This window comes from Staurois parvus, unplaced genomic scaffold (assembly GCF_062004578.1).
Source record: "Staurois parvus isolate SC_StPar_1 unplaced genomic scaffold, SC_StPar_1.0 ptg000333l, whole genome shotgun sequence".
NCBI classification, from domain to species: domain Eukaryota; kingdom Metazoa; phylum Chordata; class Amphibia; order Anura; family Ranidae; genus Staurois; species Staurois parvus.
The window spans coordinates 706,036-725,807 of NW_028318129.1; the positions used below are offsets into that span (position 1 = coordinate 706,036).

Consider the following 19,772-nt stretch of genomic DNA (forward strand, 5'->3'; position numbering starts at 1 on the left):
CAAAGCGGCTGAGGAGAGCGCTGGCAAAGGGCTGGGCCGTGGAGCCTAAGCGGGACGCAGGACGGGGCTAGCTGGCTGGGGGTGGCGTCTGAGCGTTGCTCCGCTGCCGGAGGGGGCTGGATGCGTGGCCAGCTCCTGAGGGACACAGAGAAGAAAGCCAGCGTGTTTTGAAAAGAGCGGGCCGCAAAAGGGAAGCGGGCTCACAAAAGCCTAGGCTGGCCTGGGGACTTTGGGGGAGCTACAGTGAAGGAAAGGAGTATTTCACCCCCTGCTGATTTTGAATCTTTGCCCGCTCACAAACAAATGATCGATCGGTCTAAAAATCCAATGCTAGGTGTATTGACTGAGAGACAGACTAGCAAGAAAACATTCAAAAGAACTGCATGTCTAACCAATGATTCGCTGATTCGCATGTTCCTGAGGGAAATAAGTATTCCATCCCCTATCATTCAGCAGCATTTCTGGCTCCCAGGTGTCTTTCACACAGGTAACAAGCTGAGATTAGAAGCAGCCTCTTAAAGGGAGAGATGCTAATCTCATTTTCTTACCTGTATAAAAGACACCTGTCCACAGGAGCAATCAAACCATCAGATTCCAAACCCTCCACCACGGCAAAGACCAAAGAGCTGTCCAGGGATGTCAGCAACAGGATCGAAGACCTACACAAGGCTGGACTGGGCTACCAAACTATGGCCAAGCAGCTTGGTGAGAAGGTGACAACAGCCGGTGCAATCATTCGCAAATGGAAGAAACACAAAGCAACTGTCAGTCTCCCTAGGACCGGTGCACCGAGCAAGATCTCCCCTCGTGGAGTGTCAATGATCATGACAACAGTGAGGCATCATCCCAGAACTACGAGTGAGGATCTTGTCAATGATCTCCGGCCAGCTGGGACCGCAGTCACCAAGAGAACAATGGGTAACACACTACGCCGACGAGGATTGAAATCCCGCAGTGCCCACAAGGTCACTCTGCTCAAGAGAGCACATGTCCAGGCCCGTCTGAAGTTTGCCACTGAACATCTGAATGAGGCAGAGCAGGACTGGTTGAAAGTGTCCTGGTCAGATGAGACCACCAAAATGGAGCTCTTTGGCATCAACTCAACTCGCCGCGTTTGGAGGAGGAGGAGGAGGACGAGGAATGCTGCCTATGACCCCAAGAACACCATCCCAACTGTCAAACATGGCGGTGGAAATATGCTGCTTTGGGGGTGTTTTTCTGCTAAGGGGACAGGACAACTGCACCGCATCAAGGGGACCATGGACGGGGCAACAGAGCGGCAAATCTTGGGCGAGAACCTTCTACCCTCAGCCAGGGCATTGAAAATGAATGGCGGGTGGCTGTTCCAGCATGACAAGGAGCCAAAACACGCGGCCAAGGCAACAAAGCAGCGGCTGGAGAAGAAGCACGTTAAGCTCCTGGAGTGGCCTAGCCAGTCTCCAGACCTTCATCCGGCTGACAATATCTCTGTGGAGGGAGCTGAAAGTTGGAGTTGCCAAACGTCAGCCGCCAAACCTTCATGATTTGGAGAGGATCTGCCAAGAGGAGTGGGCCAAAATCCCTCCTGAGATGTGTGCAAAGCTGGTGGCCAACTCCAGGTAACGCCTGACCTCTGGGATTGCCAAGAAGGGATTTGCCAGCAAGCACTAAGCCCTGTTTGGTGAAGGGGGTGAGATACCTTTGTTCCCTGGTGAAGCTGCAAATGAGCGCCTGATTTGTTAGCCATGCATTTCTTGTGAGTTTTTTCTTGCTCTTCTGTCTGTGAGTGTTCCGATGCAGCAGCTAGCATTGTATTTTGAGAGGGCTGATTTGTTTGTGAGTGGGCCGAGCTGGCAAACGAGCAGGGGATGAAAAGGTTGTTTGCTTGAGTGCAGGTGTGCAGCAGGAGGGCTTGGAGAGCGGGGAGGTAAAAGCGAATGTGAAAGAGCCATGGAGGAGGAGAGTGACCCCTGCTGGAGGAAAAGCAAAAGCCTACAGCACCTGGTATTCCCAGGCGGTCTCCCATCCAAGTACTAACCAGGCCCGACCCTGCTTAGCTTCCGAGATCAGACGAGATCGGGCGCGTTCAGGGTGGTGTGGCCGTAGGCAGTACTCAGGCTCTCCTTCAAGCCTCTTCTACTTGTCACGGGCAGCCTGGCCTCCGCCTTTCCTCGGCTCTACTACCCAGGACAAGCCGCCTGCTGCTACTGCTGTTTCCTTTTCACCCACCGGCACAACTGACACACACCGCCCCGTCTCTCCTCTCTCACTCACTCTCCTCAAACCCCTGCCTCCCTCCCGCTGCTTTGCTCCCTCTTTAACCTCTTCCTGACCGCACCTCCTCACGCACAAGCACACCACACCAGCCTGGCCTCAACCGCTCCTCCTTCTCCTTCCCGCCTTCCCCTGGCCTGACTTCAAGCCTTTGGCTCGCAGGGCTGAGCAGCACACCAGCCGCAGGGAGCAAGCTTTGGACACAGCATCCGCAAAGCGCACCGCAAAGCAAGGGGCCAAGCTCGCTTGCCAGCCAGACCTCTCGGGGCGCCGCACAGCGCTCCCGCCTCCCTGCCCCTGACCCAAACCAAGGCTAGGGACCCTGCTGGCACCGGGGCCTACAAACGCCAGTTCCTTGCGCTCCGGCCCTCGCTCTTTTTCACCGCCCCAGTGGCCGGCTCCCCCTTGCGCACACCACAGGGCCCTGACGCTCAGGCCCCTGCCTCCAGCAGCGGGCCCAGCGCTCTAACCGCCTCAGGGCGCAGGTATCGTGGCCTTCGGCGGCTCTGTTGCTTCTGGCTGGCTTGGGGGGCCGGCGCGCTTGCCTTCCCCGCTGCTGTCCCCCGGCCTGGGGAGCGCAGCGGAATGTGTCGGCGCAAGGCGACTGGAGAGCAGGCGTGAGAGCGCCAAAGCGGCTGAGGAGAGCGCTGGCAAAGGGCTGGGCCGTGGAGCCTAAGCGGGATGCAGGACGGGGCTAGCTGGCTGGGGGGTGGCGTCTGAGCGTTGCTCCGCTGCCGGAGGGGACTGGATGCGTGGCCAGCTCCTGAGGGACACAGAGAAGAAAGCCAGCGTGTTTTGAAAAGAGCGGGCCGCAAAAGGGAAGCGGGCTCACAAAAGCCTAGGCTGGCCTGAGGACTTTGGGGGAGCTACAGTGAAGGAAAGGAGTATTTCACCCCCTGCTGATTTTGAATCTTTGCCCGCTCACAAACAAATGATCGATCGGTCTAAAAATCCAATGCTAGGTGTATTGACTGAGAGACAGACTAGCAAGAAAACATTCAAAAGCACTGCATGTCTAACCAATGATGCGCTGATTCGCATGTTCCTGAGGGAAAGAAGTATTCCATCCCCTATCATTCAGCAGCATTTCTGGCTCCCAGGTGTCTTTCACACAGGTAACAAGCTGAGATTAGAAGCAGCCTCTTAAAGGGAGAGATGCTAATCTCATTTTCTTACCTGTATAAAAGACACCTGTCCACAGGAGCAATCAAACCATCAGATTCCAAACCCTCCACCACGGCAAAGACCAAAGAGCTGTCCAGGGATGTCAGCAACAGGATCGAAGACCTACACAAGGCTGGACTGGGCTACCAAACTATGGCCAAGCAGCTTAGTGAGAAGGTGACAACAGTCGGTGCAATCATTCGCAAATGGAAGAAACACAAAGCAACTGTCAGTCTCCCTAGGACCGGTGCACCGAGCAAGATCTCCCCTCGTGGAGTGTCAATGATCATGACAACAGTGAGGCATCATCCCAGAACTACGAGTGAGGATCTTGTCAATGATCTCCGGCCAGCTGGGACCGCAGTCACCAAGAGAACAATGGGTAACACACTACGCCGACGAGGATTGAAATCCCGCAGTGCCCGCAAGGTCCCTCTGCTCAAGAGAGCACATGTCCAGGCCCGTCTGAAGTTTGCCACTGAACATCTGAATGAGGCAGAGCAGGACTGGTTGAAAGTGTCCTGGTCAAATGAGACCACCAAAATGGAGCTCTTTGGCATCAACTCAACTCGCCGCGTTTGGAGGAGGAGGAGGAGGAAGAGGAATGCTGCCTATGACCCCAAGAACACCATCCCAACTGTCAAACATGGCGGTGGAAATATGCTGCTTTGGGGGTGTTTTTCTGCTAAGGGGACAGGACAACTGCACCGCATCAAGGGGACCATGGACGGGGCAACGGAGCGGCAAATCTTGGGCGAGAACCTTCTCCCCTCAGCCAGGGCATTGAAAATGAATGGCGGGTGGCTGTTCCAGCATGACAAGGAGCCAAAACACGCGGCCAAGGCAACAAAGCAGCGGCTGGAGAAGAAGCACGTTAAGCTCCTGGAGTGGCCTAGCCAGTCTCCAGACCTTCATCCGGCTGACAATATCTCTGTGGAGGGAGCTGAAAGTTGGAGTTGCCAAACGTCAGCCGCCAAACCTTCATGATTTGGAGAGGATCTGCCAAGAGGAGTGGGCCAAAATCCCTCCTGAGATGTGTGCAAAGCTGGTGGCCAACTCCAGGTAACGCCTGACCTCTGGGATTGCCAAGAAGGGATTTGCCAGCAAGCACTAAGCCCTGTTTGGTGAAGGGGGTGAGATACCTGTGTTCCCTGGTGAAGCTGCAAATGAGCGCCTGATTTGTTAGCCATGCATTTCTTGTGAGTTTTTTCTTGCTCTTCTGTCTGTGAGTGTTCCGATGCAGCAGCTAGCATTGTATTTTGAGAGGGCTGATTTGTTTGTGAGTGGGCCGAGCTGGCAAACGAGCAGGGGATGAAAAGGTTGTTTGCTTGAGTGCAGGTGTGCAGCAGGAGGGCTTGGAGAGCGGGGAGGTAAAAGCGAATGTGAAAGAGCCATGGAGGAGGAGAGTGACCCCTGCTGGAGGAAAAGCAAAAGCCTACAGCACCTGGTATTCCCAGGCGGTCTCCCATCCAAGTACTAACCAGGCCCGACCCTGCTTAGCTTCCGAGATCAGACGAGATCAGGCGCGTTCAGGGTGGTGTGGCCGTAGGCAGTACTCAGGCTCTCCTTCAAGCCTCTTCTACTTGTCACGGGCAGCCTGGCCTCCGCCTTTCCTCGGCTCTACTACCCAGGACAAGCCGCCTGCTGCTACTGCTGTTTCCTTTTCACCCACCGGCACAACTGACACACACCGCCCCGTCTCTCCTCTCTCACTCACTCTCCTCAAACCCCTGCCTCCCTCCCGCTGCTTTGCTCCCTCTTTAACCTCTTCCTGACCGCACCTCCTCACGCACAAGCACACCACACCAGCCTGGCCTCAACCGCTCCTCCTTCTCCTTCCCGCCTTCCCCTGGCCTGACTTCAAGCCTTTGGCTCGCAGGGCTGAGCAGCACACCAGCCGCAGGGAGCAAGCTTTGGACACAGCATCCGCAAAGCGCACCGCAAAGCAAGGGGCCAAGCTCGCTTGCCAGCCAGACCTCTCGGGGCGCCGCACAGCGCTCCCGCCTCCCTGCCCCTGACCCAAACCAAGGCTAGGGACCCTGCTGGCACCGGGGCCTACAAACGCCAGTTCCTTGCGCTCCGGCCCTCGCTCTTTTTCACCGCCCCAGTGGCCGGCTCCCCCTTGCGCACACCACAGGGCCCTGACGCTCAGGCCCCTGCCTCCAGCAGCGGGCCCAGCGCTCTAACCGCCTCAGGGCGCAGGTATCGTGGCCTTCGGCGGCTCTGTTGCTTCTGGCTGGCTTGGGGGGCCGGCGCGCTTGCCTTCCCCGCTGCTGTCCCCCGGCCTGGGGAGCGCAGCGGAATGTGTCGGCGCAAGGCGACTGGAGAGCAGGCGTGAGAGCGCCAAAGCGGCTGAGGAGAGCGCTGGCAAAGGGCTGGGCCGTGGAGCCTAAGCGGGATGCAGGACGGGGCTAGCTGGCTGGGGGGTGGCGTCTGAGCGTTGCTCCGCTGCCGGAGGGGACTGGATGCGTGGCCAGCTCCTGAGGGACACAGAGAAGAAAGCCAGCGTGTTTTGAAAAGAGTGGGCCGCAAAAGGGAAGCGGGCTCACAAAAGCCTAGGCTGGCCTGAGGACTTTGGGGGAGCTACAGTGAAGGAAAGGAGTATTTCACCCCCTGCTGATTTTGAATCTTTGCCCGCTCACAAACAAATGATCGATCGGTCTAAAAATCCAATGCTAGGTGTATTGACTGAGAGACAGACTAGCAAGAAAACATTCAAAAGCACTGCATGTCTAACCAATGATGCGCTGATTCGCATGTTCCTGAGGGAAAGAAGTATTCCATCCCCTATCATTCAGCAGCATTTCTGGCTCCCAGGTGTCTTTCACACAGGTAACAAGCTGAGATTAGAAGCAGCCTCTTAAAGGGAGAGATGCTAATCTCATTTTCTTACCTGTATAAAAGACACCTGTCCACAGGAGCAATCAAACCATCAGATTCCAAACCCTCCACCACGGCAAAGACCAAAGAGCTGTCCAGGGATGTCAGCAACAGGATCGAAGACCTACACAAGGCTGGACTGGGCTACCAAACTATGGCCAAGCAGCTTAGTGAGAAGGTGACAACAGTCGGTGCAATCATTCGCAAATGGAAGAAACACAAAGCAACTGTCAGTCTCCCTAGGACCGGTGCACCGAGCAAGATCTCCCCTCGTGGAGTGTCAATGATCATGACAACAGTGAGGCATCATCCCAGAACTACGAGTGAGGATCTTGTCAATGATCTCCGGCCAGCTGGGACCGCAGTCACCAAGAGAACAATGGGTAACACACTACGCCGACGAGGATTTAAATCCAGCAGTGCCCACAAGGTCACTCTGCTCAAGAGAGCACATGTCCAGGACCGTCTGAAGTTTGCCACTGAATATCTGAATGAGGCAGAGCAGGACTGGTTGAAAGTGTCCTGGTCAGATGAGACCACCAAAATGGAGCTCTTTGGCATCAACTCAACTCGCCGCGTTTGGAGGAGGAGGAGGAGGACGAGGAATGCTGCCTATGACCCCAAGAACACCATCCCAACTGTCAAACATGGCGGTGGAAATATGCTGCTTTGGGGGTGTTTTTCTGCTAAGGGGACAGGACAACTGCACCGCATCAAGGGGACCATGGACGGGGCAACAGAGCGGCAAATCTTGGGCGAGAACCTTCTCCCCTCAGCCAGGGCATTGAAAATGAATGGCGGGTGGCTGTTCCAGCATGACAAGGAGCCAAAACACGCGGCCAAGGCAACAAAGCAGCGGCTGGAGAAGAAGCACGTTAAGCTCCTGGAGTGGCCTAGCCAGTCTCCAGACCTTCATCCGGCTGACAATATCTCTGTGGAGGGAGCTGAAAGTTGGAGTTGCCAAACGTCAGCCGCCAAACCTTCATGATTTGGAGAGGATCTGCCAAGAGGAGTGGGCCAAAATCCCTCCTGAGATGTGTGCAAAGCTGGTGGCCAACTCCAGGTAACGCCTGACCTCTGGGATTGCCAAGAAGGGATTTGCCAGCAAGCACTAAGCCCTGTTTGGTGAAGGGGGTGAGATACCTGTGTTCCCTGGTGAAGCTGCAAATGAGCGCCTGATTTGTTAGCCATGCATTTCTTGTGAGTTTTTTCTTGCTCTTCTGTCTGTGAGTGTTCCGATGCAGCAGCTAGCATTGTATTTTGAGAGGGCTGATTTGTTTGTGAGTGGGCCGAGCTGGCAAACGAGCAGGGGATGAAAAGGTTGTTTGCTTGAGTGCAGGTGTGCAGCAGGAGGGCTTGGAGAGCGGGGAGGTAAAAGTGAATGTGAAAGAGCCATGGAGGAGGAGAGTGACCCCTGCTGGAGGAAAAGCAAAAGCCTACAGCACCTGGTATTCCCAGGCGGTCTCCCATCCAAGTACTAACCAGGCCCGACCCTGCTTAGCTTCCGAGATCAGACGAGATCGGGCACGTTCAGGGTGGTGTGGCCGTAGGCAGTACTCAGGCTCTCCTTCAAGCCTCTTCTACTTGTCACGGGCAGCCTGGCCTCCGCCTTTCCTCGGCTCTACTACCCAGGACAAGCCGCCTGCAGCTAATGCTGTTTCCTTTTCACCCACCGGCACAACTGACACACACCGCCCCGTCTCTCCTCTCTCACTCACTCTCCTCAAACCCCTGCCTCCCTCCCGCTGCTTTGCTCCCTCTTTAACCTCTTCCTGACCGCACCTCCTCACGCACAAGCACACCACACCAGCCTGGCCTCAACCGCTCCTCCTTCTCCTTCCCGCCTTCCCCTGGCCTGACTTCAAGCCTTTGGCTCGCAGGGCTGAGCAGCACACCAGCCGCAGGGAGCAAGCTTTGGACACAGCATCCGCAAAGCGCACCGCAAAGCAAGGGGCCAAGCTCGCTTGCCAGCCAGACCTCTCGGGGCGCCGCACAGCGCTCCCGCCTCCCTGCCCCTGACCCAAACCAAGGCTAGGGACCCTGCTGGCACCGGGGCCTACAAACGCCAGTTCCTTGCGCTCCGGCCCTCGCTCTTTTTCACCGCCCCAGTGGCCGGCTCCCCCTTGCGCACACCACAGGGCCCTGACGCTCAGGCCCCTGCCTCCAGCAGCGGGCCCAGCGCTCTAACCGCCTCAGGGCGCAGGTATCGTGGCCTTCGGCGGCTCTGTTGCTTCTGGCTGGCTTGGGGGGCCGGCGCGCTTGCCTTCCCCGCTGCTGTCCCCCGGCCTGGGGAGCGCAGCGGAATGTGTCGGCGCAAGGCGACTGGAGAGCAGGCGTGAGAGCGCCAAAGCGGCTGAGGAGAGCGCTGGCAAAGGGCTGGGCCGTGGAGCCTAAGCGGGATGCAGGACGGGGCTAGCTGGCTGGGGGGTGGCGTCTGAGCGTTGCTCCGCTGCCGGAGGGGACTGGATGCGTGGCCAGCTCCTGAGGGACACAGAGAAGAAAGCCAGCGTGTTTTGAAAAGAGCGGGCCGCAAAAGGGAAGCGGGCTCACAAAAGCCTAGGCTGGCCTGAGGACTTTGGGGGAGCTACAGTGAAGGAAAGGAGTATTTCACCCCCTGCTGATTTTGAATCTTTCCCCGCTCACAAACAAATGATCGATCGGTCTAAAAATCCAATGCTAGGTGTATTGACTGAGAGACAGACTAGCAAGAAAACATTCAAAAGCACTGCATGTCTAACCAATGATGCACTGATTCGCATGTTCCTGAGGGAAAGAAGTATTCCATCCCCTATCATTCAGCAGCATTTCTGGCTCCCAGGTGTCTTTCACACAAGTAACAAGCTGAGATTAGAAGCAGCCTCTTAAAGGGAGAGATGCTAATCTCATTTTCTTACCTGTATAAAAGACACCTGTCCACAGGAGCAATCAAACCATCAGATTCCAAACCCTCCACCACGGCAAAGACCAAAGAGCTGTCCAGGGATGTCAGCAACAGGATCGAAGACCTACACAAGGCTGGACTGGGCTACCAAACTATGGCCAAGCAGCTTAGTGAGAAGGTGACAACAGTCGGTGCAATCATTCGCAAATGGAAGAAACACAAAGCAACTGTCAGTCTCCCTAGGACCGGTGCACCGAGCAAGATCTCCCCTCGTGGAGTGTCAATGATCATGACAACAGTGAGGCATCATCCCAGAACTACGAGTGAGGATCTTGTCAATGATCTCCGGCCAGCTGGGACCGCAGTCACCAAGAGAACAATGGGTAACACACTACGCCGACGAGGATTGAAATCCCGCAGTGCCCGCAAGGTCCCTCTGCTCAAGAGAGCACATGTCCAGGCCCGTCTGAAGTTTGCCACTGAACATCTGAATGAGGCAGAGCAGGACTGGTTGAAAGTGTCCTGGTCAAATGAGACCACCAAAATGGAGCTCTTTGGCATCAACTCAACTCGCCGCGTTTGGAGGAGGAGGAGGAGGACGAGGAATGCTGCCTATGACCCCAAGAACACCATCCCAACTGTCAAACATGGCGGTGGAAATATGCTGCTTTGGGGGTGTTTTTCTGCTAAGGGGACAGGACAACTGCACCGCATCAAGGGGACCATGGACGGGGCAACAGAGCGGCAAATCTTGGGCGAGAACCTTCTCCCCTCAGCCAGGGCATTGAAAATGAATGGCGGGTGGCTGTTCCAGCATGACAAGGAGCCAAAACACGCGGCCAAGGCAACAAAGCAGCGGCTGGAGAAGAAGCACGTTAAGCTCCTGGAGTGGCCTAGCCAGTCTCCAGACCTTCATCCAGCTGACAATATCTCTGTGGAGGGAGCTGAAAGTTGGAGTTGCCAAACGTCAGCCGCCAAACCTTCATGATTTGGAGAGGATCTGCCAAGAGGAGTGGGCCAAAATCCCTCCTGAGATGTGTGCAAAGCTGGTGGCCAACTCCAGGTAACGCCTGACCTCTGGGATTGCCAAGAAGGGATTTGCCAGCAAGCACTAAGCCCTGTTTGGTGAAGGGGGTGAGATACCTGTGTTCCCTGGTGAAGCTGCAAATGAGCGCCTGATTTGTTAGCCATGCATTTCTTGTGAGTTTTTTCTTGCTCTTCTGTCTGTGAGTGTTCCGATGCAGCAGCTAGCATTGTATTTTGAGAGGGCTGATTTGTTTGTGAGTGGGCCGAGCTGGCAAACGAGCAGGGGATGAAAAGGTTGTTTGCTTGAGTGCAGGTGTGCAGCAGGAGGGCTTGGAGAGCAGGGAGGTAAAAGCGAATGTGAAAGAGCCATGGAGGAGAGTGACCCCTGCTGGAGGAAAAGCAAAAGCCTACAGCACCTGGTATTCCCAGGCGGTCTCCCATCCAAGTACTAACCAGGCCCGACCCTGCTTAGCTTCCGAGATCAGACAAGATCGGGCGAGTTCAGGGTGGTGTGGCCGTAGGCAGTACTCAGGCTCTCCTTCAAGCCTCTTCTACTTGTCACGGGCAGCCTGGCCTCCGCCTTTCCTCGGCTCTACTACCCAGGACAAGCCGCCTGCTGCTACTGCTCTTTCCTTTTCACCCACCGGCACAACTGACACACACCGCCCTGTCTCTCCTCTCTCACTCACTCTCCTCAAACCCCTGCCTCCCTCCCGCTGCTTTGCTCCCTCTTTAACCTCTTCCTGACCGCACCTCCTCACGCACAAGCACACCACACCAGCCTGGCCTCAACCGCTCCTCCTTCTCCTTCCCGCCTTCCCCTGGCCTGACTTCAAGCCTTTGGCTCGCAGGGCTGAGCAGCACACCAGCCGCAGGGAGCAAGCTTTGGACACAGCAGCCGCAAAGCGCACCGCAAAGCAAGGGGCCAAGCTCGCTTGCCAGCCAGACCTCTCGGGGCGCCGCACAGCGCTCCCGCCTCCCTGCCCCTGACCCAAACCAAGGCTAGGGACCCTGCTGGCACCGGGGCCTACAAACGCCAGTTCCTTGCGCTCCGGCCCTCGCTCTTTTTCACCGCCCCAGTGGCCGGCTCCCCCTTGCGCACACCACAGGGCCCTGACGCTCAGGCCCCTGCCTCCAGCAGCGGGCCCAGCGCTCTAACCGCCTCAGGGAGCAGGTATCGTGGCCTTCGGCGGCTCTGTTGCTTCTGGCTGGCTTGGGGGGCCGGCGCGCGTGCCTTCCCCGCTGCTGTCCCCCGGCCTGGGGAGCGCAGCGGAATGTGTCGGCGCAAGGCGACTGGAGAGCAGGCGTGAGAGCGCCAAAGCGGCTGAGGAGAGCGCTGGCAAAGGGCTGGGCCGTGGAGCCTAAGCGGGATGCAGGACGGGGCTAGCTGGCTGGGGGGTGGCGTCTGAGCGTTGCTCCGCTGCCGGAGGGGGCTGGATGCGTGGCCAGCTCCTGAGGGACACAGAGAAGAAAGCCAGCGTGTTTTGAAAAGAGCGGGCCGCAAAAGGGAAGCGGGCTCACAAAAGCCTAGGCTGGCCTGAGGACTTTGGGGGAGCTACAGTGAAGGAAAGGAGTATTTCACCCCCTGCTGATTTTGAATCTTTGCCCGCTCACAAACAAATGATCGATCGGTCTAAAAATCCAATGCTAGGTGTATTGACTGAGAGACAGACTAGCAAGAAAACATTCAAAAGCACTGCATGTCTAACCAATGATGCGCTGATTCGCATGTTCCTGAGGGAAATAAGTATTCCACCCCCTATCATTCAGCAGCATTTCTGGCTCCCAGGTGTCTTTCACACAGGTAACAAGCTGAGATTAGAAGCAGCCTCTTAAAGGGAGAGATGCTAATCTCATTTTCTTACCTGTATAAAAGACACCTGTCCACAGGAGCAATCAAACCATCAGATTCCAAACCCTCCACCACGGCAAAGACCAAAGAGCTGTCCAGGGATGTCAGCAACAGGATCGAAGACCTACACAAGGCTGGACTGGGCTACCAAACTATGGCCAAGCAGCTTAGTGAGAAGGTGACAACAGTCGGTGCAATCATTCGCAAATGGAAGAAACACAAAGCAACTGTCAGTCTCCCTAGGACCGGTGCACCGAGCAAGATCTCCCCTCGTGGAGTGTCAATGATCATGACAACAGTGAGACATCATCCCAGAACTACGAGTGAGGATCTTGTCAATGATCTCCGGCCAGCTGGGACCGCAGTCACCAAGAGAACAATGGGTAACACACTACGCCGACGAGGATTGAAATCCCGCAGTGCCCGCAAGGTCCCTCTGCTCAAGAGAGCACATGTCCAGGCCCGTCTGAAGTTTGCCACTGAACATCTGAATGAGGCAGAGCAGGACTGGTTGAAAGTGTCCTGGTCAGATGAGACCACCAAAATGGAGCTCTTTGGCATCAACTCAACTCGCCGCGTTTGGAGGAGGAGGAGGAGGACGAGGAATGCTGCCTATGACCCCAAGAACACCATCCCAACTGTCAAACATGGCGGTGGAAATATGCTGCTTTGGGGGTGTTTTTCTGCTAAGGGGACAGGACAACTGCACCGCATCAAGGGGACCATGGACGGGGCAACGGAGCGGCAAATCTTGGGCGAGAACCTTCTCCCCTCAGCCAGGGCATTGAAAATGAATGGCGGGTGGCTGTTCCAGCATGACAAGGAGCCAAAACACGCGGCCAAGGCAACAAAGCAGCGGCTGGAGAAGAAGCACGTTAAGCTCCTGGAGTGGCCTAGCCAGTCTCCAGACCTTCATCCGGCTGACAATATCTCTGTGGAGGGAGCTGAAAGTTGGAGTTGCCAAACGTCAGCCGCCAAACCTTCATGATTTGGAGAGGATCTGCCAAGAGGAGTGGGCCAAAATCCCTCCTGAGATGTGTGCAAAGCTGGTGGCCAACTCCAGGTAACGCCTGACCTCTGGGATTGCCAAGAAGGGATTTGCCAGCAAGCACTAAGCCCTGTTTGGTGAAGGGGGTGAGATACCTGTGTTCCCTGGTGAAGCTGCAAATGAGCGCCTGATTTGTTAGCCTTGCATTTCTTGTGAGTTTTTTCTTGCTCTTCTGTCTGTGAGTGTTCCGATGCAGCAGCTAGCATTGTATTTTGAGAGGGCTGATTTGTTTGTGAGTGGGCCGAGCTGGCAAACGAGCAGGGGATGAAAAGGTTGTTTGCTTGAGTGCAGGTGCGCAGCAGGAGGGCTTGGAGAGCGGGGAGGTAAAAGTGAATGTGAAAGAGGAGCCATGGAGGAGGAGAGTGACCCCTGCTGCAAAAAAAAAAAAAAAAAAGCAAAAGCCTACAGCACCTGGTATTCCCAGGCGGTCTCCCATCCAAGTACTAACCAGGCCCGACCCTGCTTAGCTTCCGAGATCAGACGAGATCGGGCGCGTTCAGGGTGGTGTGGCCGTAGGCAGTACTCAGGCTCTCCTTCAAGCCTCTTCTACTTGTCACGGGCAGCCTGGCCTCCGCCTTTCCTCGGCTCTACTACCCAGGACAAGCCGCCTGCTGCTACTGCTGTTTCCTTTTCACCCACCGGCACAACTGACACACACCGCCCTGTCTCTCCTCTCTCACTCACTCTCCTCAAACCCCTGCCTCCCTCCCGCTGCTTTGCTCCCTCTTTAACCTCTTCCTGACCGCACCTCCTCACGCACAAGCACACCACACCAGCCTGGCCTCAACCGCTCCTCCTTCTCCTACCCGCCTTCCCCTGGCCTGACTTCAAGCCTTTGGCTCGCAGGGCTGAGCAGCACACCAGCCGCAGGGAGCAAGCTTTGGACACAGCAGCCGCAAAGCGCACCGCAAAGCAAGGGGCCAAGCTCGCTTGCCAGCCACACCTCTCGGGGCGCCGGACAGCGCTCCCGCCTCCCTGCCCCTGACCCAAACCAAGGCTAGGGACCCTGCTGGCACCGGGGCCTACAAACGCCAGTTCCTTGCGCTCCGGCCCTCGCTCTTTTTCACCGCCCCAGTGGCCGGCTCCCCCTTGCGCACACCACAGGGCCCTGACGCTCAGGCCCCTGCCTCCAGCAGCGGGCCCAGCGCTCTAACCGCCTCAGGGCGCAGGTATCGTGGCCTTCGGCGGCTCTGTTGCTTCTGGCTGGCTTGGGGGGCCGGCGCGCATGCCTTCCCCGCTGCTGTCCCCCGGCCTGGGGAGCGCAGCGGAATGTGTCGGCGCAAGGCGACGGGAGAGCAGGCGTGAGAGCGCCAAAGCGGCTGAGGAGAGCGCTGGCAAAGGGCTGGGCCGTGGAGCCTAAGCGGGACGCAGGACGGGGCTAGCTGGCTGGGGGTGGCGTCTGAGCGTTGCTCCGCTGCCGGAGGGGGCTGGATGCGTGGCCAGCTCCTGAGGGACACAGAGAAGAAAGCCAGCGTGTTTTGAAAAGAGCGGGCCGCAAAAGGGAAGCGGGCTCACAAAAGCCTAGGCTGGCCTGGGGACTTTGGGGGAGCTACAGTGAAGGAAAGGAGTATTTCACCCCCTGCTGATTTTGAATCTTTGCCCGCTCACAAACAAATGATCGATCGGTCTAAAAATCCAATGCTAGGTGTATTGACTGAGAGACAGACTAGCAAGAAAACATTCAAAAGAACTGCATGTCTAACCAATGATTCGCTGATTCGCATGTTCCTGAGGGAAATAAGTATTCCATCCCCTATCATTCAGCAGCATTTCTGGCTCCCAGGTGTCTTTCACACAGGTAACAAGCTGAGATTAGAAGCAGCCTCTTAAAGGGAGAGATGCTAATCTCATTTTCTTACCTGTATAAAAGACACCTGTCCACAGGAGCAATCAAACCATCAGATTCCAAACCCTCCACCACGGCAAAGACCAAAGAGCTGTCCAGGGATGTCAGCAACAGGATCGAAGACCTACACAAGGCTGGACTGGGCTACCAAACTATGGCCAAGCAGCTTGGTGAGAAGGTGACAACAGCCGGTGCAATCATTCGCAAATGGAAGAAACACAAAGCAACTGTCAGTCTCCCTAGGACCGGTGCACCGAGCAAGATCTCCCCTCGTGGAGTGTCAATGATCATGACAACAGTGAGGCATCATCCCAGAACTACGAGTGAGGATCTTGTCAATGATCTCCGGCCAGCTGGGACCGCAGTCACCAAGAGAACAATGGGTAACACACTACGCCGACGAGGATTGAAATCCCGCAGTGCCCACAAGGTCACTCTGCTCAAGAGAGCACATGTCCAGGCCCGTCTGAAGTTTGCCACTGAACATCTGAATGAGGCAGAGCAGGACTGGTTGAAAGTGTCCTGGTCAGATGAGACCACCAAAATGGAGCTCTTTGGCATCAACTCAACTCGCCGCGTTTGGAGGAGGAGGAGGAGGACGAGGAATGCTGCCTATGACCCCAAGAACACCATCCCAACTGTCAAACATGGCGGTGGAAATATGCTGCTTTGGGGGTGTTTTTCTGCTAAGGGGACAGGACAACTGCACCGCATCAAGGGGACCATGGACGGGGCAACAGAGCGGCAAATCTTGGGCGAGAACCTTCTACCCTCAGCCAGGGCATTGAAAATGAATGGCGGGTGGCTGTTCCAGCATGACAAGGAGCCAAAACACGCGGCCAAGGCAACAAAGCAGCGGCTGGAGAAGAAGCACGTTAAGCTCCTGGAGTGGCCTAGCCAGTCTCCAGACCTTCATCCGGCTGACAATATCTCTGTGGAGGGAGCTGAAAGTTGGAGTTGCCAAACGTCAGCCGCCAAACCTTCATGATTTGGAGAGGATCTGCCAAGAGGAGTGGGCCAAAATCCCTCCTGAGATGTGTGCAAAGCTGGTGGCCAACTCCAGGTAACGCCTGACCTCTGGGATTGCCAAGAAGGGATTTGCCAGCAAGCACTAAGCCCTGTTTGGTGAAGGGGGTGAGATACCTTTGTTCCCTGGTGAAGCTGCAAATGAGCGCCTGATTTGTTAGCCATGCATTTCTTGTGAGTTTTTTCTTGCTCTTCTGTCTGTGAGTGTTCCGATGCAGCAGCTAGCATTGTATTTTGAGAGGGCTGATTTGTTTGTGAGTGGGCCGAGCTGGCAAACGAGCAGGGGATGAAAAGGTTGTTTGCTTGAGTGCAGGTGTGCAGCAGGAGGGCTTGGAGAGCGGGGAGGTAAAAGCGAATGTGAAAGAGCCATGGAGGAGGAGAGTGACCCCTGCTGGAGGAAAAGCAAAAGCCTACAGCACCTGGTATTCCCAGGCGGTCTCCCATCCAAGTACTAACCAGGCCCGACCCTGCTTAGCTTCCGAGATCAGACGAGATCGGGCGCGTTCAGGGTGGTGTGGCCGTAGGCAGTACTCAGGCTCTCCTTCAAGCCTCTTCTACTTGTCACGGGCAGCCTGGCCTCCGCCTTTCCTCGGCTCTACTACCCAGGACAAGCCGCCTGCTGCTACTGCTGTTTCCTTTTCACCCACCGGCACAACTGACACACACCGCCCCGTCTCTCCTCTCTCACTCACTCTCCTCAAACCCCTGCCTCCCTCCCGCTGCTTTGCTCCCTCTTTAACCTCTTCCTGACCGCACCTCCTCACGCACAAGCACACCACACCAGCCTGGCCTCAACCGCTCCTCCTTCTCCTTCCCGCCTTCCCCTGGCCTGACTTCAAGCCTTTGGCTCGCAGGGCTGAGCAGCACACCAGCCGCAGGGAGCAAGCTTTGGACACAGCATCCGCAAAGCGCACCGCAAAGCAAGGGGCCAAGCTCGCTTGCCAGCCAGACCTCTCGGGGCGCCGCACAGCGCTCCCGCCTCCCTGCCCCTGACCCAAACCAAGGCTAGGGACCCTGCTGGCACCGGGGCCTACAAACGCCAGTTCCTTGCGCTCCGGCCCTCTCTCTTTTTCACCGCCCCAGTGGCCGGCTCCCCCTTGCGCACACCACAGGGCCCTGACGCTCAGGCCCCTGCCTCCAGCAGCGGGCCCAGCGCTCTAACCGCCTCAGGGCGCAGGTATCGTGGCCTTCGGCGGCTCTGTTGCTTCTGGCTGGCTTGGGGGGCCGGCGCGCTTGCCTTCCCCGCTGCTGTCCCCCGGCCTGGGGAGCGCAGCGGAATGTGTCGGCGCAAGGCGACTGGAGAGCAGGCGTGAGAGCGCCAAAGCGGCTGAGGAGAGCGCTGGCAAAGGGCTGGGCCGTGGAGCCTAAGCGGGATGCAGGACGGGGCTAGCTGGCTGGGGGGTGGCGTCTGAGCGTTGCTCCGCTGCCGGAGGGGACTGGATGCGTGGCCAGCTCCTGAGGGACACAGAGAAGAAAGCCAGCGTGTTTTGAAAAGAGCGGGCCGCAAAAGGGAAGCGGGCTCACAAAAGCCTAGGCTGGCCTGAGGACTTTGGGGGAGCTACAGTGAAGGAAAGGAGTATTTCACCCCCTGCTGATTTTGAATCTTTGCCCGCTCACAAACAAATGATCGATCGGTCTAAAAATCCAATGCTAGGTGTATTGACTGAGAGACAGACTAGCAAGAAAACATTCAAAAGCACTGCATGTCTAACCAATGATGCGCTGATTCGCATGTTCCTGAGGGAAATAAGTATTCCATCCCCTATCATTCAGCAGCATTTCTGGCTCCCAGGTGTCTTTCACACAGGTAACAAGCTGAGATTAGAAGCAGCCTCTTAAAGGGAGAGATGCTAATCTCATTTTCTTACCTGTATAAAAGACACCTGTCCACAGGAGCAATCAAACCATCAGATTCCAAACCCTCCACCACGGCAAAGACCAAAGAGCTGTCCAGGGATGTCAGCAACAGGATCGAAGACCTACACAAGGCTGGACTGGGCTACCAAACTATGGCCAAGCAGCTTAGTGAGAAGGTGACAACAGTCGGTGCAATCATTCGCAAATGGAAGAAACACAAAGCAACTGTCAGTCTCCCTAGGACCGGTGCACCGAGCAAGATCTCCCCTCGTGGAGTGTCAATGATCATGACAACAGTGAGGCATCATCCCAGAACTACGAGTGAGGATCTTGTCAATGATCTCCGGCCAGCTGGGACCGCAGTCACCAAGAGAACAATGGGTAACACACTACGCCGACGAGGATTGAAATCCCGCAGTGCCCGCAAGGTCCCTCTGCTCAAGAGAGCACATGTCCAGGCCCGTCTGAAGTTTGCCACTGAACATCTGAATGAGGCAGAGCAGGACTGGTTGAAAGTGTCCTGGTCAAATGAGACCACCAAAATGGAGCTCTTTGGCATCAACTCAACTCGCCGCGTTTGGAGGAGGAGGAGGAGGAAGAGGAATGCTGCCTATGACCCCAAGAACACCATCCCAACTGTCAAACATGGCGGTGGAAATATGCTGCTTTGGGGGTGTTTTTCTGCTAAGGGGACAGGACAACTGCACCGCATCAAGGGGACCATGGACGGGGCAACGGAGCGGCAAATCTTGGGCGAGAACCTTCTCCCCTCAGCCAGGGCATTGAAAATGAATGGCGGGTGGCTGTTCCAGCATGACAAGGAGCCAAAACACGCGGCCAAGGCAACAAAGCAGCGGCTGGAGAAGAAGCACGTTAAGCTCCTGGAGTGGCCTAGCCAGTCTCCAGACCTTCATCCGGCTGACAATATCTCTGTGGAGGGAGCTGAAAGTTGGAGTTGCCAAACGTCAGCCGCCAAACCTTCATGATTTGGAGAGGATCTGCCAAGAGGAGTGGGCCAAAATCCCTCCTGAGATGTGTGCAAAGCTGGTGGCCAACTCCAGGTAACGCCTGACCTCTGGGATTGCCAAGAAGGGATTTGCCAGCAAGCACTAAGCCCTGTTTGGTGAAGGGGGTGAGATACCTGTGTTCCCTGGTGAAGCTGCAAATGAGCGCCTGATTTGTTAGCCATGCATTTCTTGTGAGTTTTTTCTTGCTCTTCTGTCTGTGAGTGTTCCGATGCAGCAGCTAGCATTGTATTTTGAGAGGGCTGATTTGTTTGTGAGTGGGCCGAGCTGGCAAACGAGCAGGGGATGAAAAGGTTGTTTGCTTGAGTGCAGGTGTGCAGCAGGAGGGCTTGGAGAGCGGGGAGGTAAAAGCGAATGTGAAAGAGCCATGGAGGAGGAGAGTGACCCCTGCTGGAGGAAAAGCAAAAGCCTACAGCACCTGGTATTCCCAGGCGGTCTCCCATCCAAGTACTAACCAGGCCCGACCCTGCTTAGCTTCCGAGATCAGACGAGATCAGGCGCGTTCAGGGTGGTGTGGCCGTAGGCAGTACTCAGGCTCTCCTTCAAGCCTCTTCTACTTGTCACGGGCAGCCTGGCCTCCGCCTTTCCTCGGCTCTACTACCCAGGACAAGCCGCCTGCTGCTACTGCTGTTTCCTTTTCACCCACCGGCACAACTGACACACACCGCCCCGTCTCTCCTCTCTCACTCACTCTCCTCAAACCCCTGCCTCCCTCCCGCTGCTTTGCTCCCTCTTTAACCTCTTCCTGACCGCACCTCCTCACGCACAAGCACACCACACCAGCCTGGCCTCAACCGCTCCTCCTTCTCCTTCCCGCCTTCCCCTGGCCTGACTTCAAGCCTTTGGCTCGCAGGGCTGAGCAGCACACCAGCCGCAGGGAGCAAGCTTTGGACACAGCATCCGCAAAGCGCACC

The 19,772-nt window shown here is 56.3% G+C and overlaps 7 non-coding genes across 7 annotated transcripts; all 7 read right to left on the bottom strand.

Moving 5' to 3' along the window:
• Nucleotides 1-1,968: 1,968 nt before the first annotated feature.
• On the bottom strand, nt 1,969-2,087 carry LOC149457214 (5S ribosomal RNA). The gene has a single exon (XR_016313721.1). It is a non-coding gene; the product is annotated as a 5S ribosomal RNA (ribosomal RNA).
• A 2,762-nt stretch (nt 2,088-4,849) lies between these two features.
• Nucleotides 4,850-4,968, bottom strand: LOC149457215 (5S ribosomal RNA). The gene has a single exon (XR_016313669.1). It is a non-coding gene; the product is annotated as a 5S ribosomal RNA (ribosomal RNA).
• Nucleotides 4,969-7,730: 2,762 nt separating this feature from the next.
• On the bottom strand, nt 7,731-7,849 carry LOC149457216 (5S ribosomal RNA). The gene has a single exon (XR_016313667.1). It is a non-coding gene; the product is annotated as a 5S ribosomal RNA (ribosomal RNA).
• Nucleotides 7,850-10,608: 2,759 nt separating this feature from the next.
• LOC149457217 (5S ribosomal RNA) lies at nt 10,609-10,727 on the bottom strand. The gene has a single exon (XR_016313691.1). It is a non-coding gene; the product is annotated as a 5S ribosomal RNA (ribosomal RNA).
• Nucleotides 10,728-13,503: 2,776 nt separating this feature from the next.
• Nucleotides 13,504-13,622, bottom strand: LOC149457218 (5S ribosomal RNA). The gene has a single exon (XR_016313722.1). It is a non-coding gene; the product is annotated as a 5S ribosomal RNA (ribosomal RNA).
• A 2,761-nt stretch (nt 13,623-16,383) lies between these two features.
• LOC149457219 (5S ribosomal RNA) lies at nt 16,384-16,502 on the bottom strand. The gene has a single exon (XR_016313723.1). It is a non-coding gene; the product is annotated as a 5S ribosomal RNA (ribosomal RNA).
• Nucleotides 16,503-19,264: 2,762 nt separating this feature from the next.
• Nucleotides 19,265-19,383, bottom strand: LOC149457220 (5S ribosomal RNA). The gene has a single exon (XR_016313670.1). It is a non-coding gene; the product is annotated as a 5S ribosomal RNA (ribosomal RNA).
• Nucleotides 19,384-19,772: the final 389 nt, after the last annotated feature.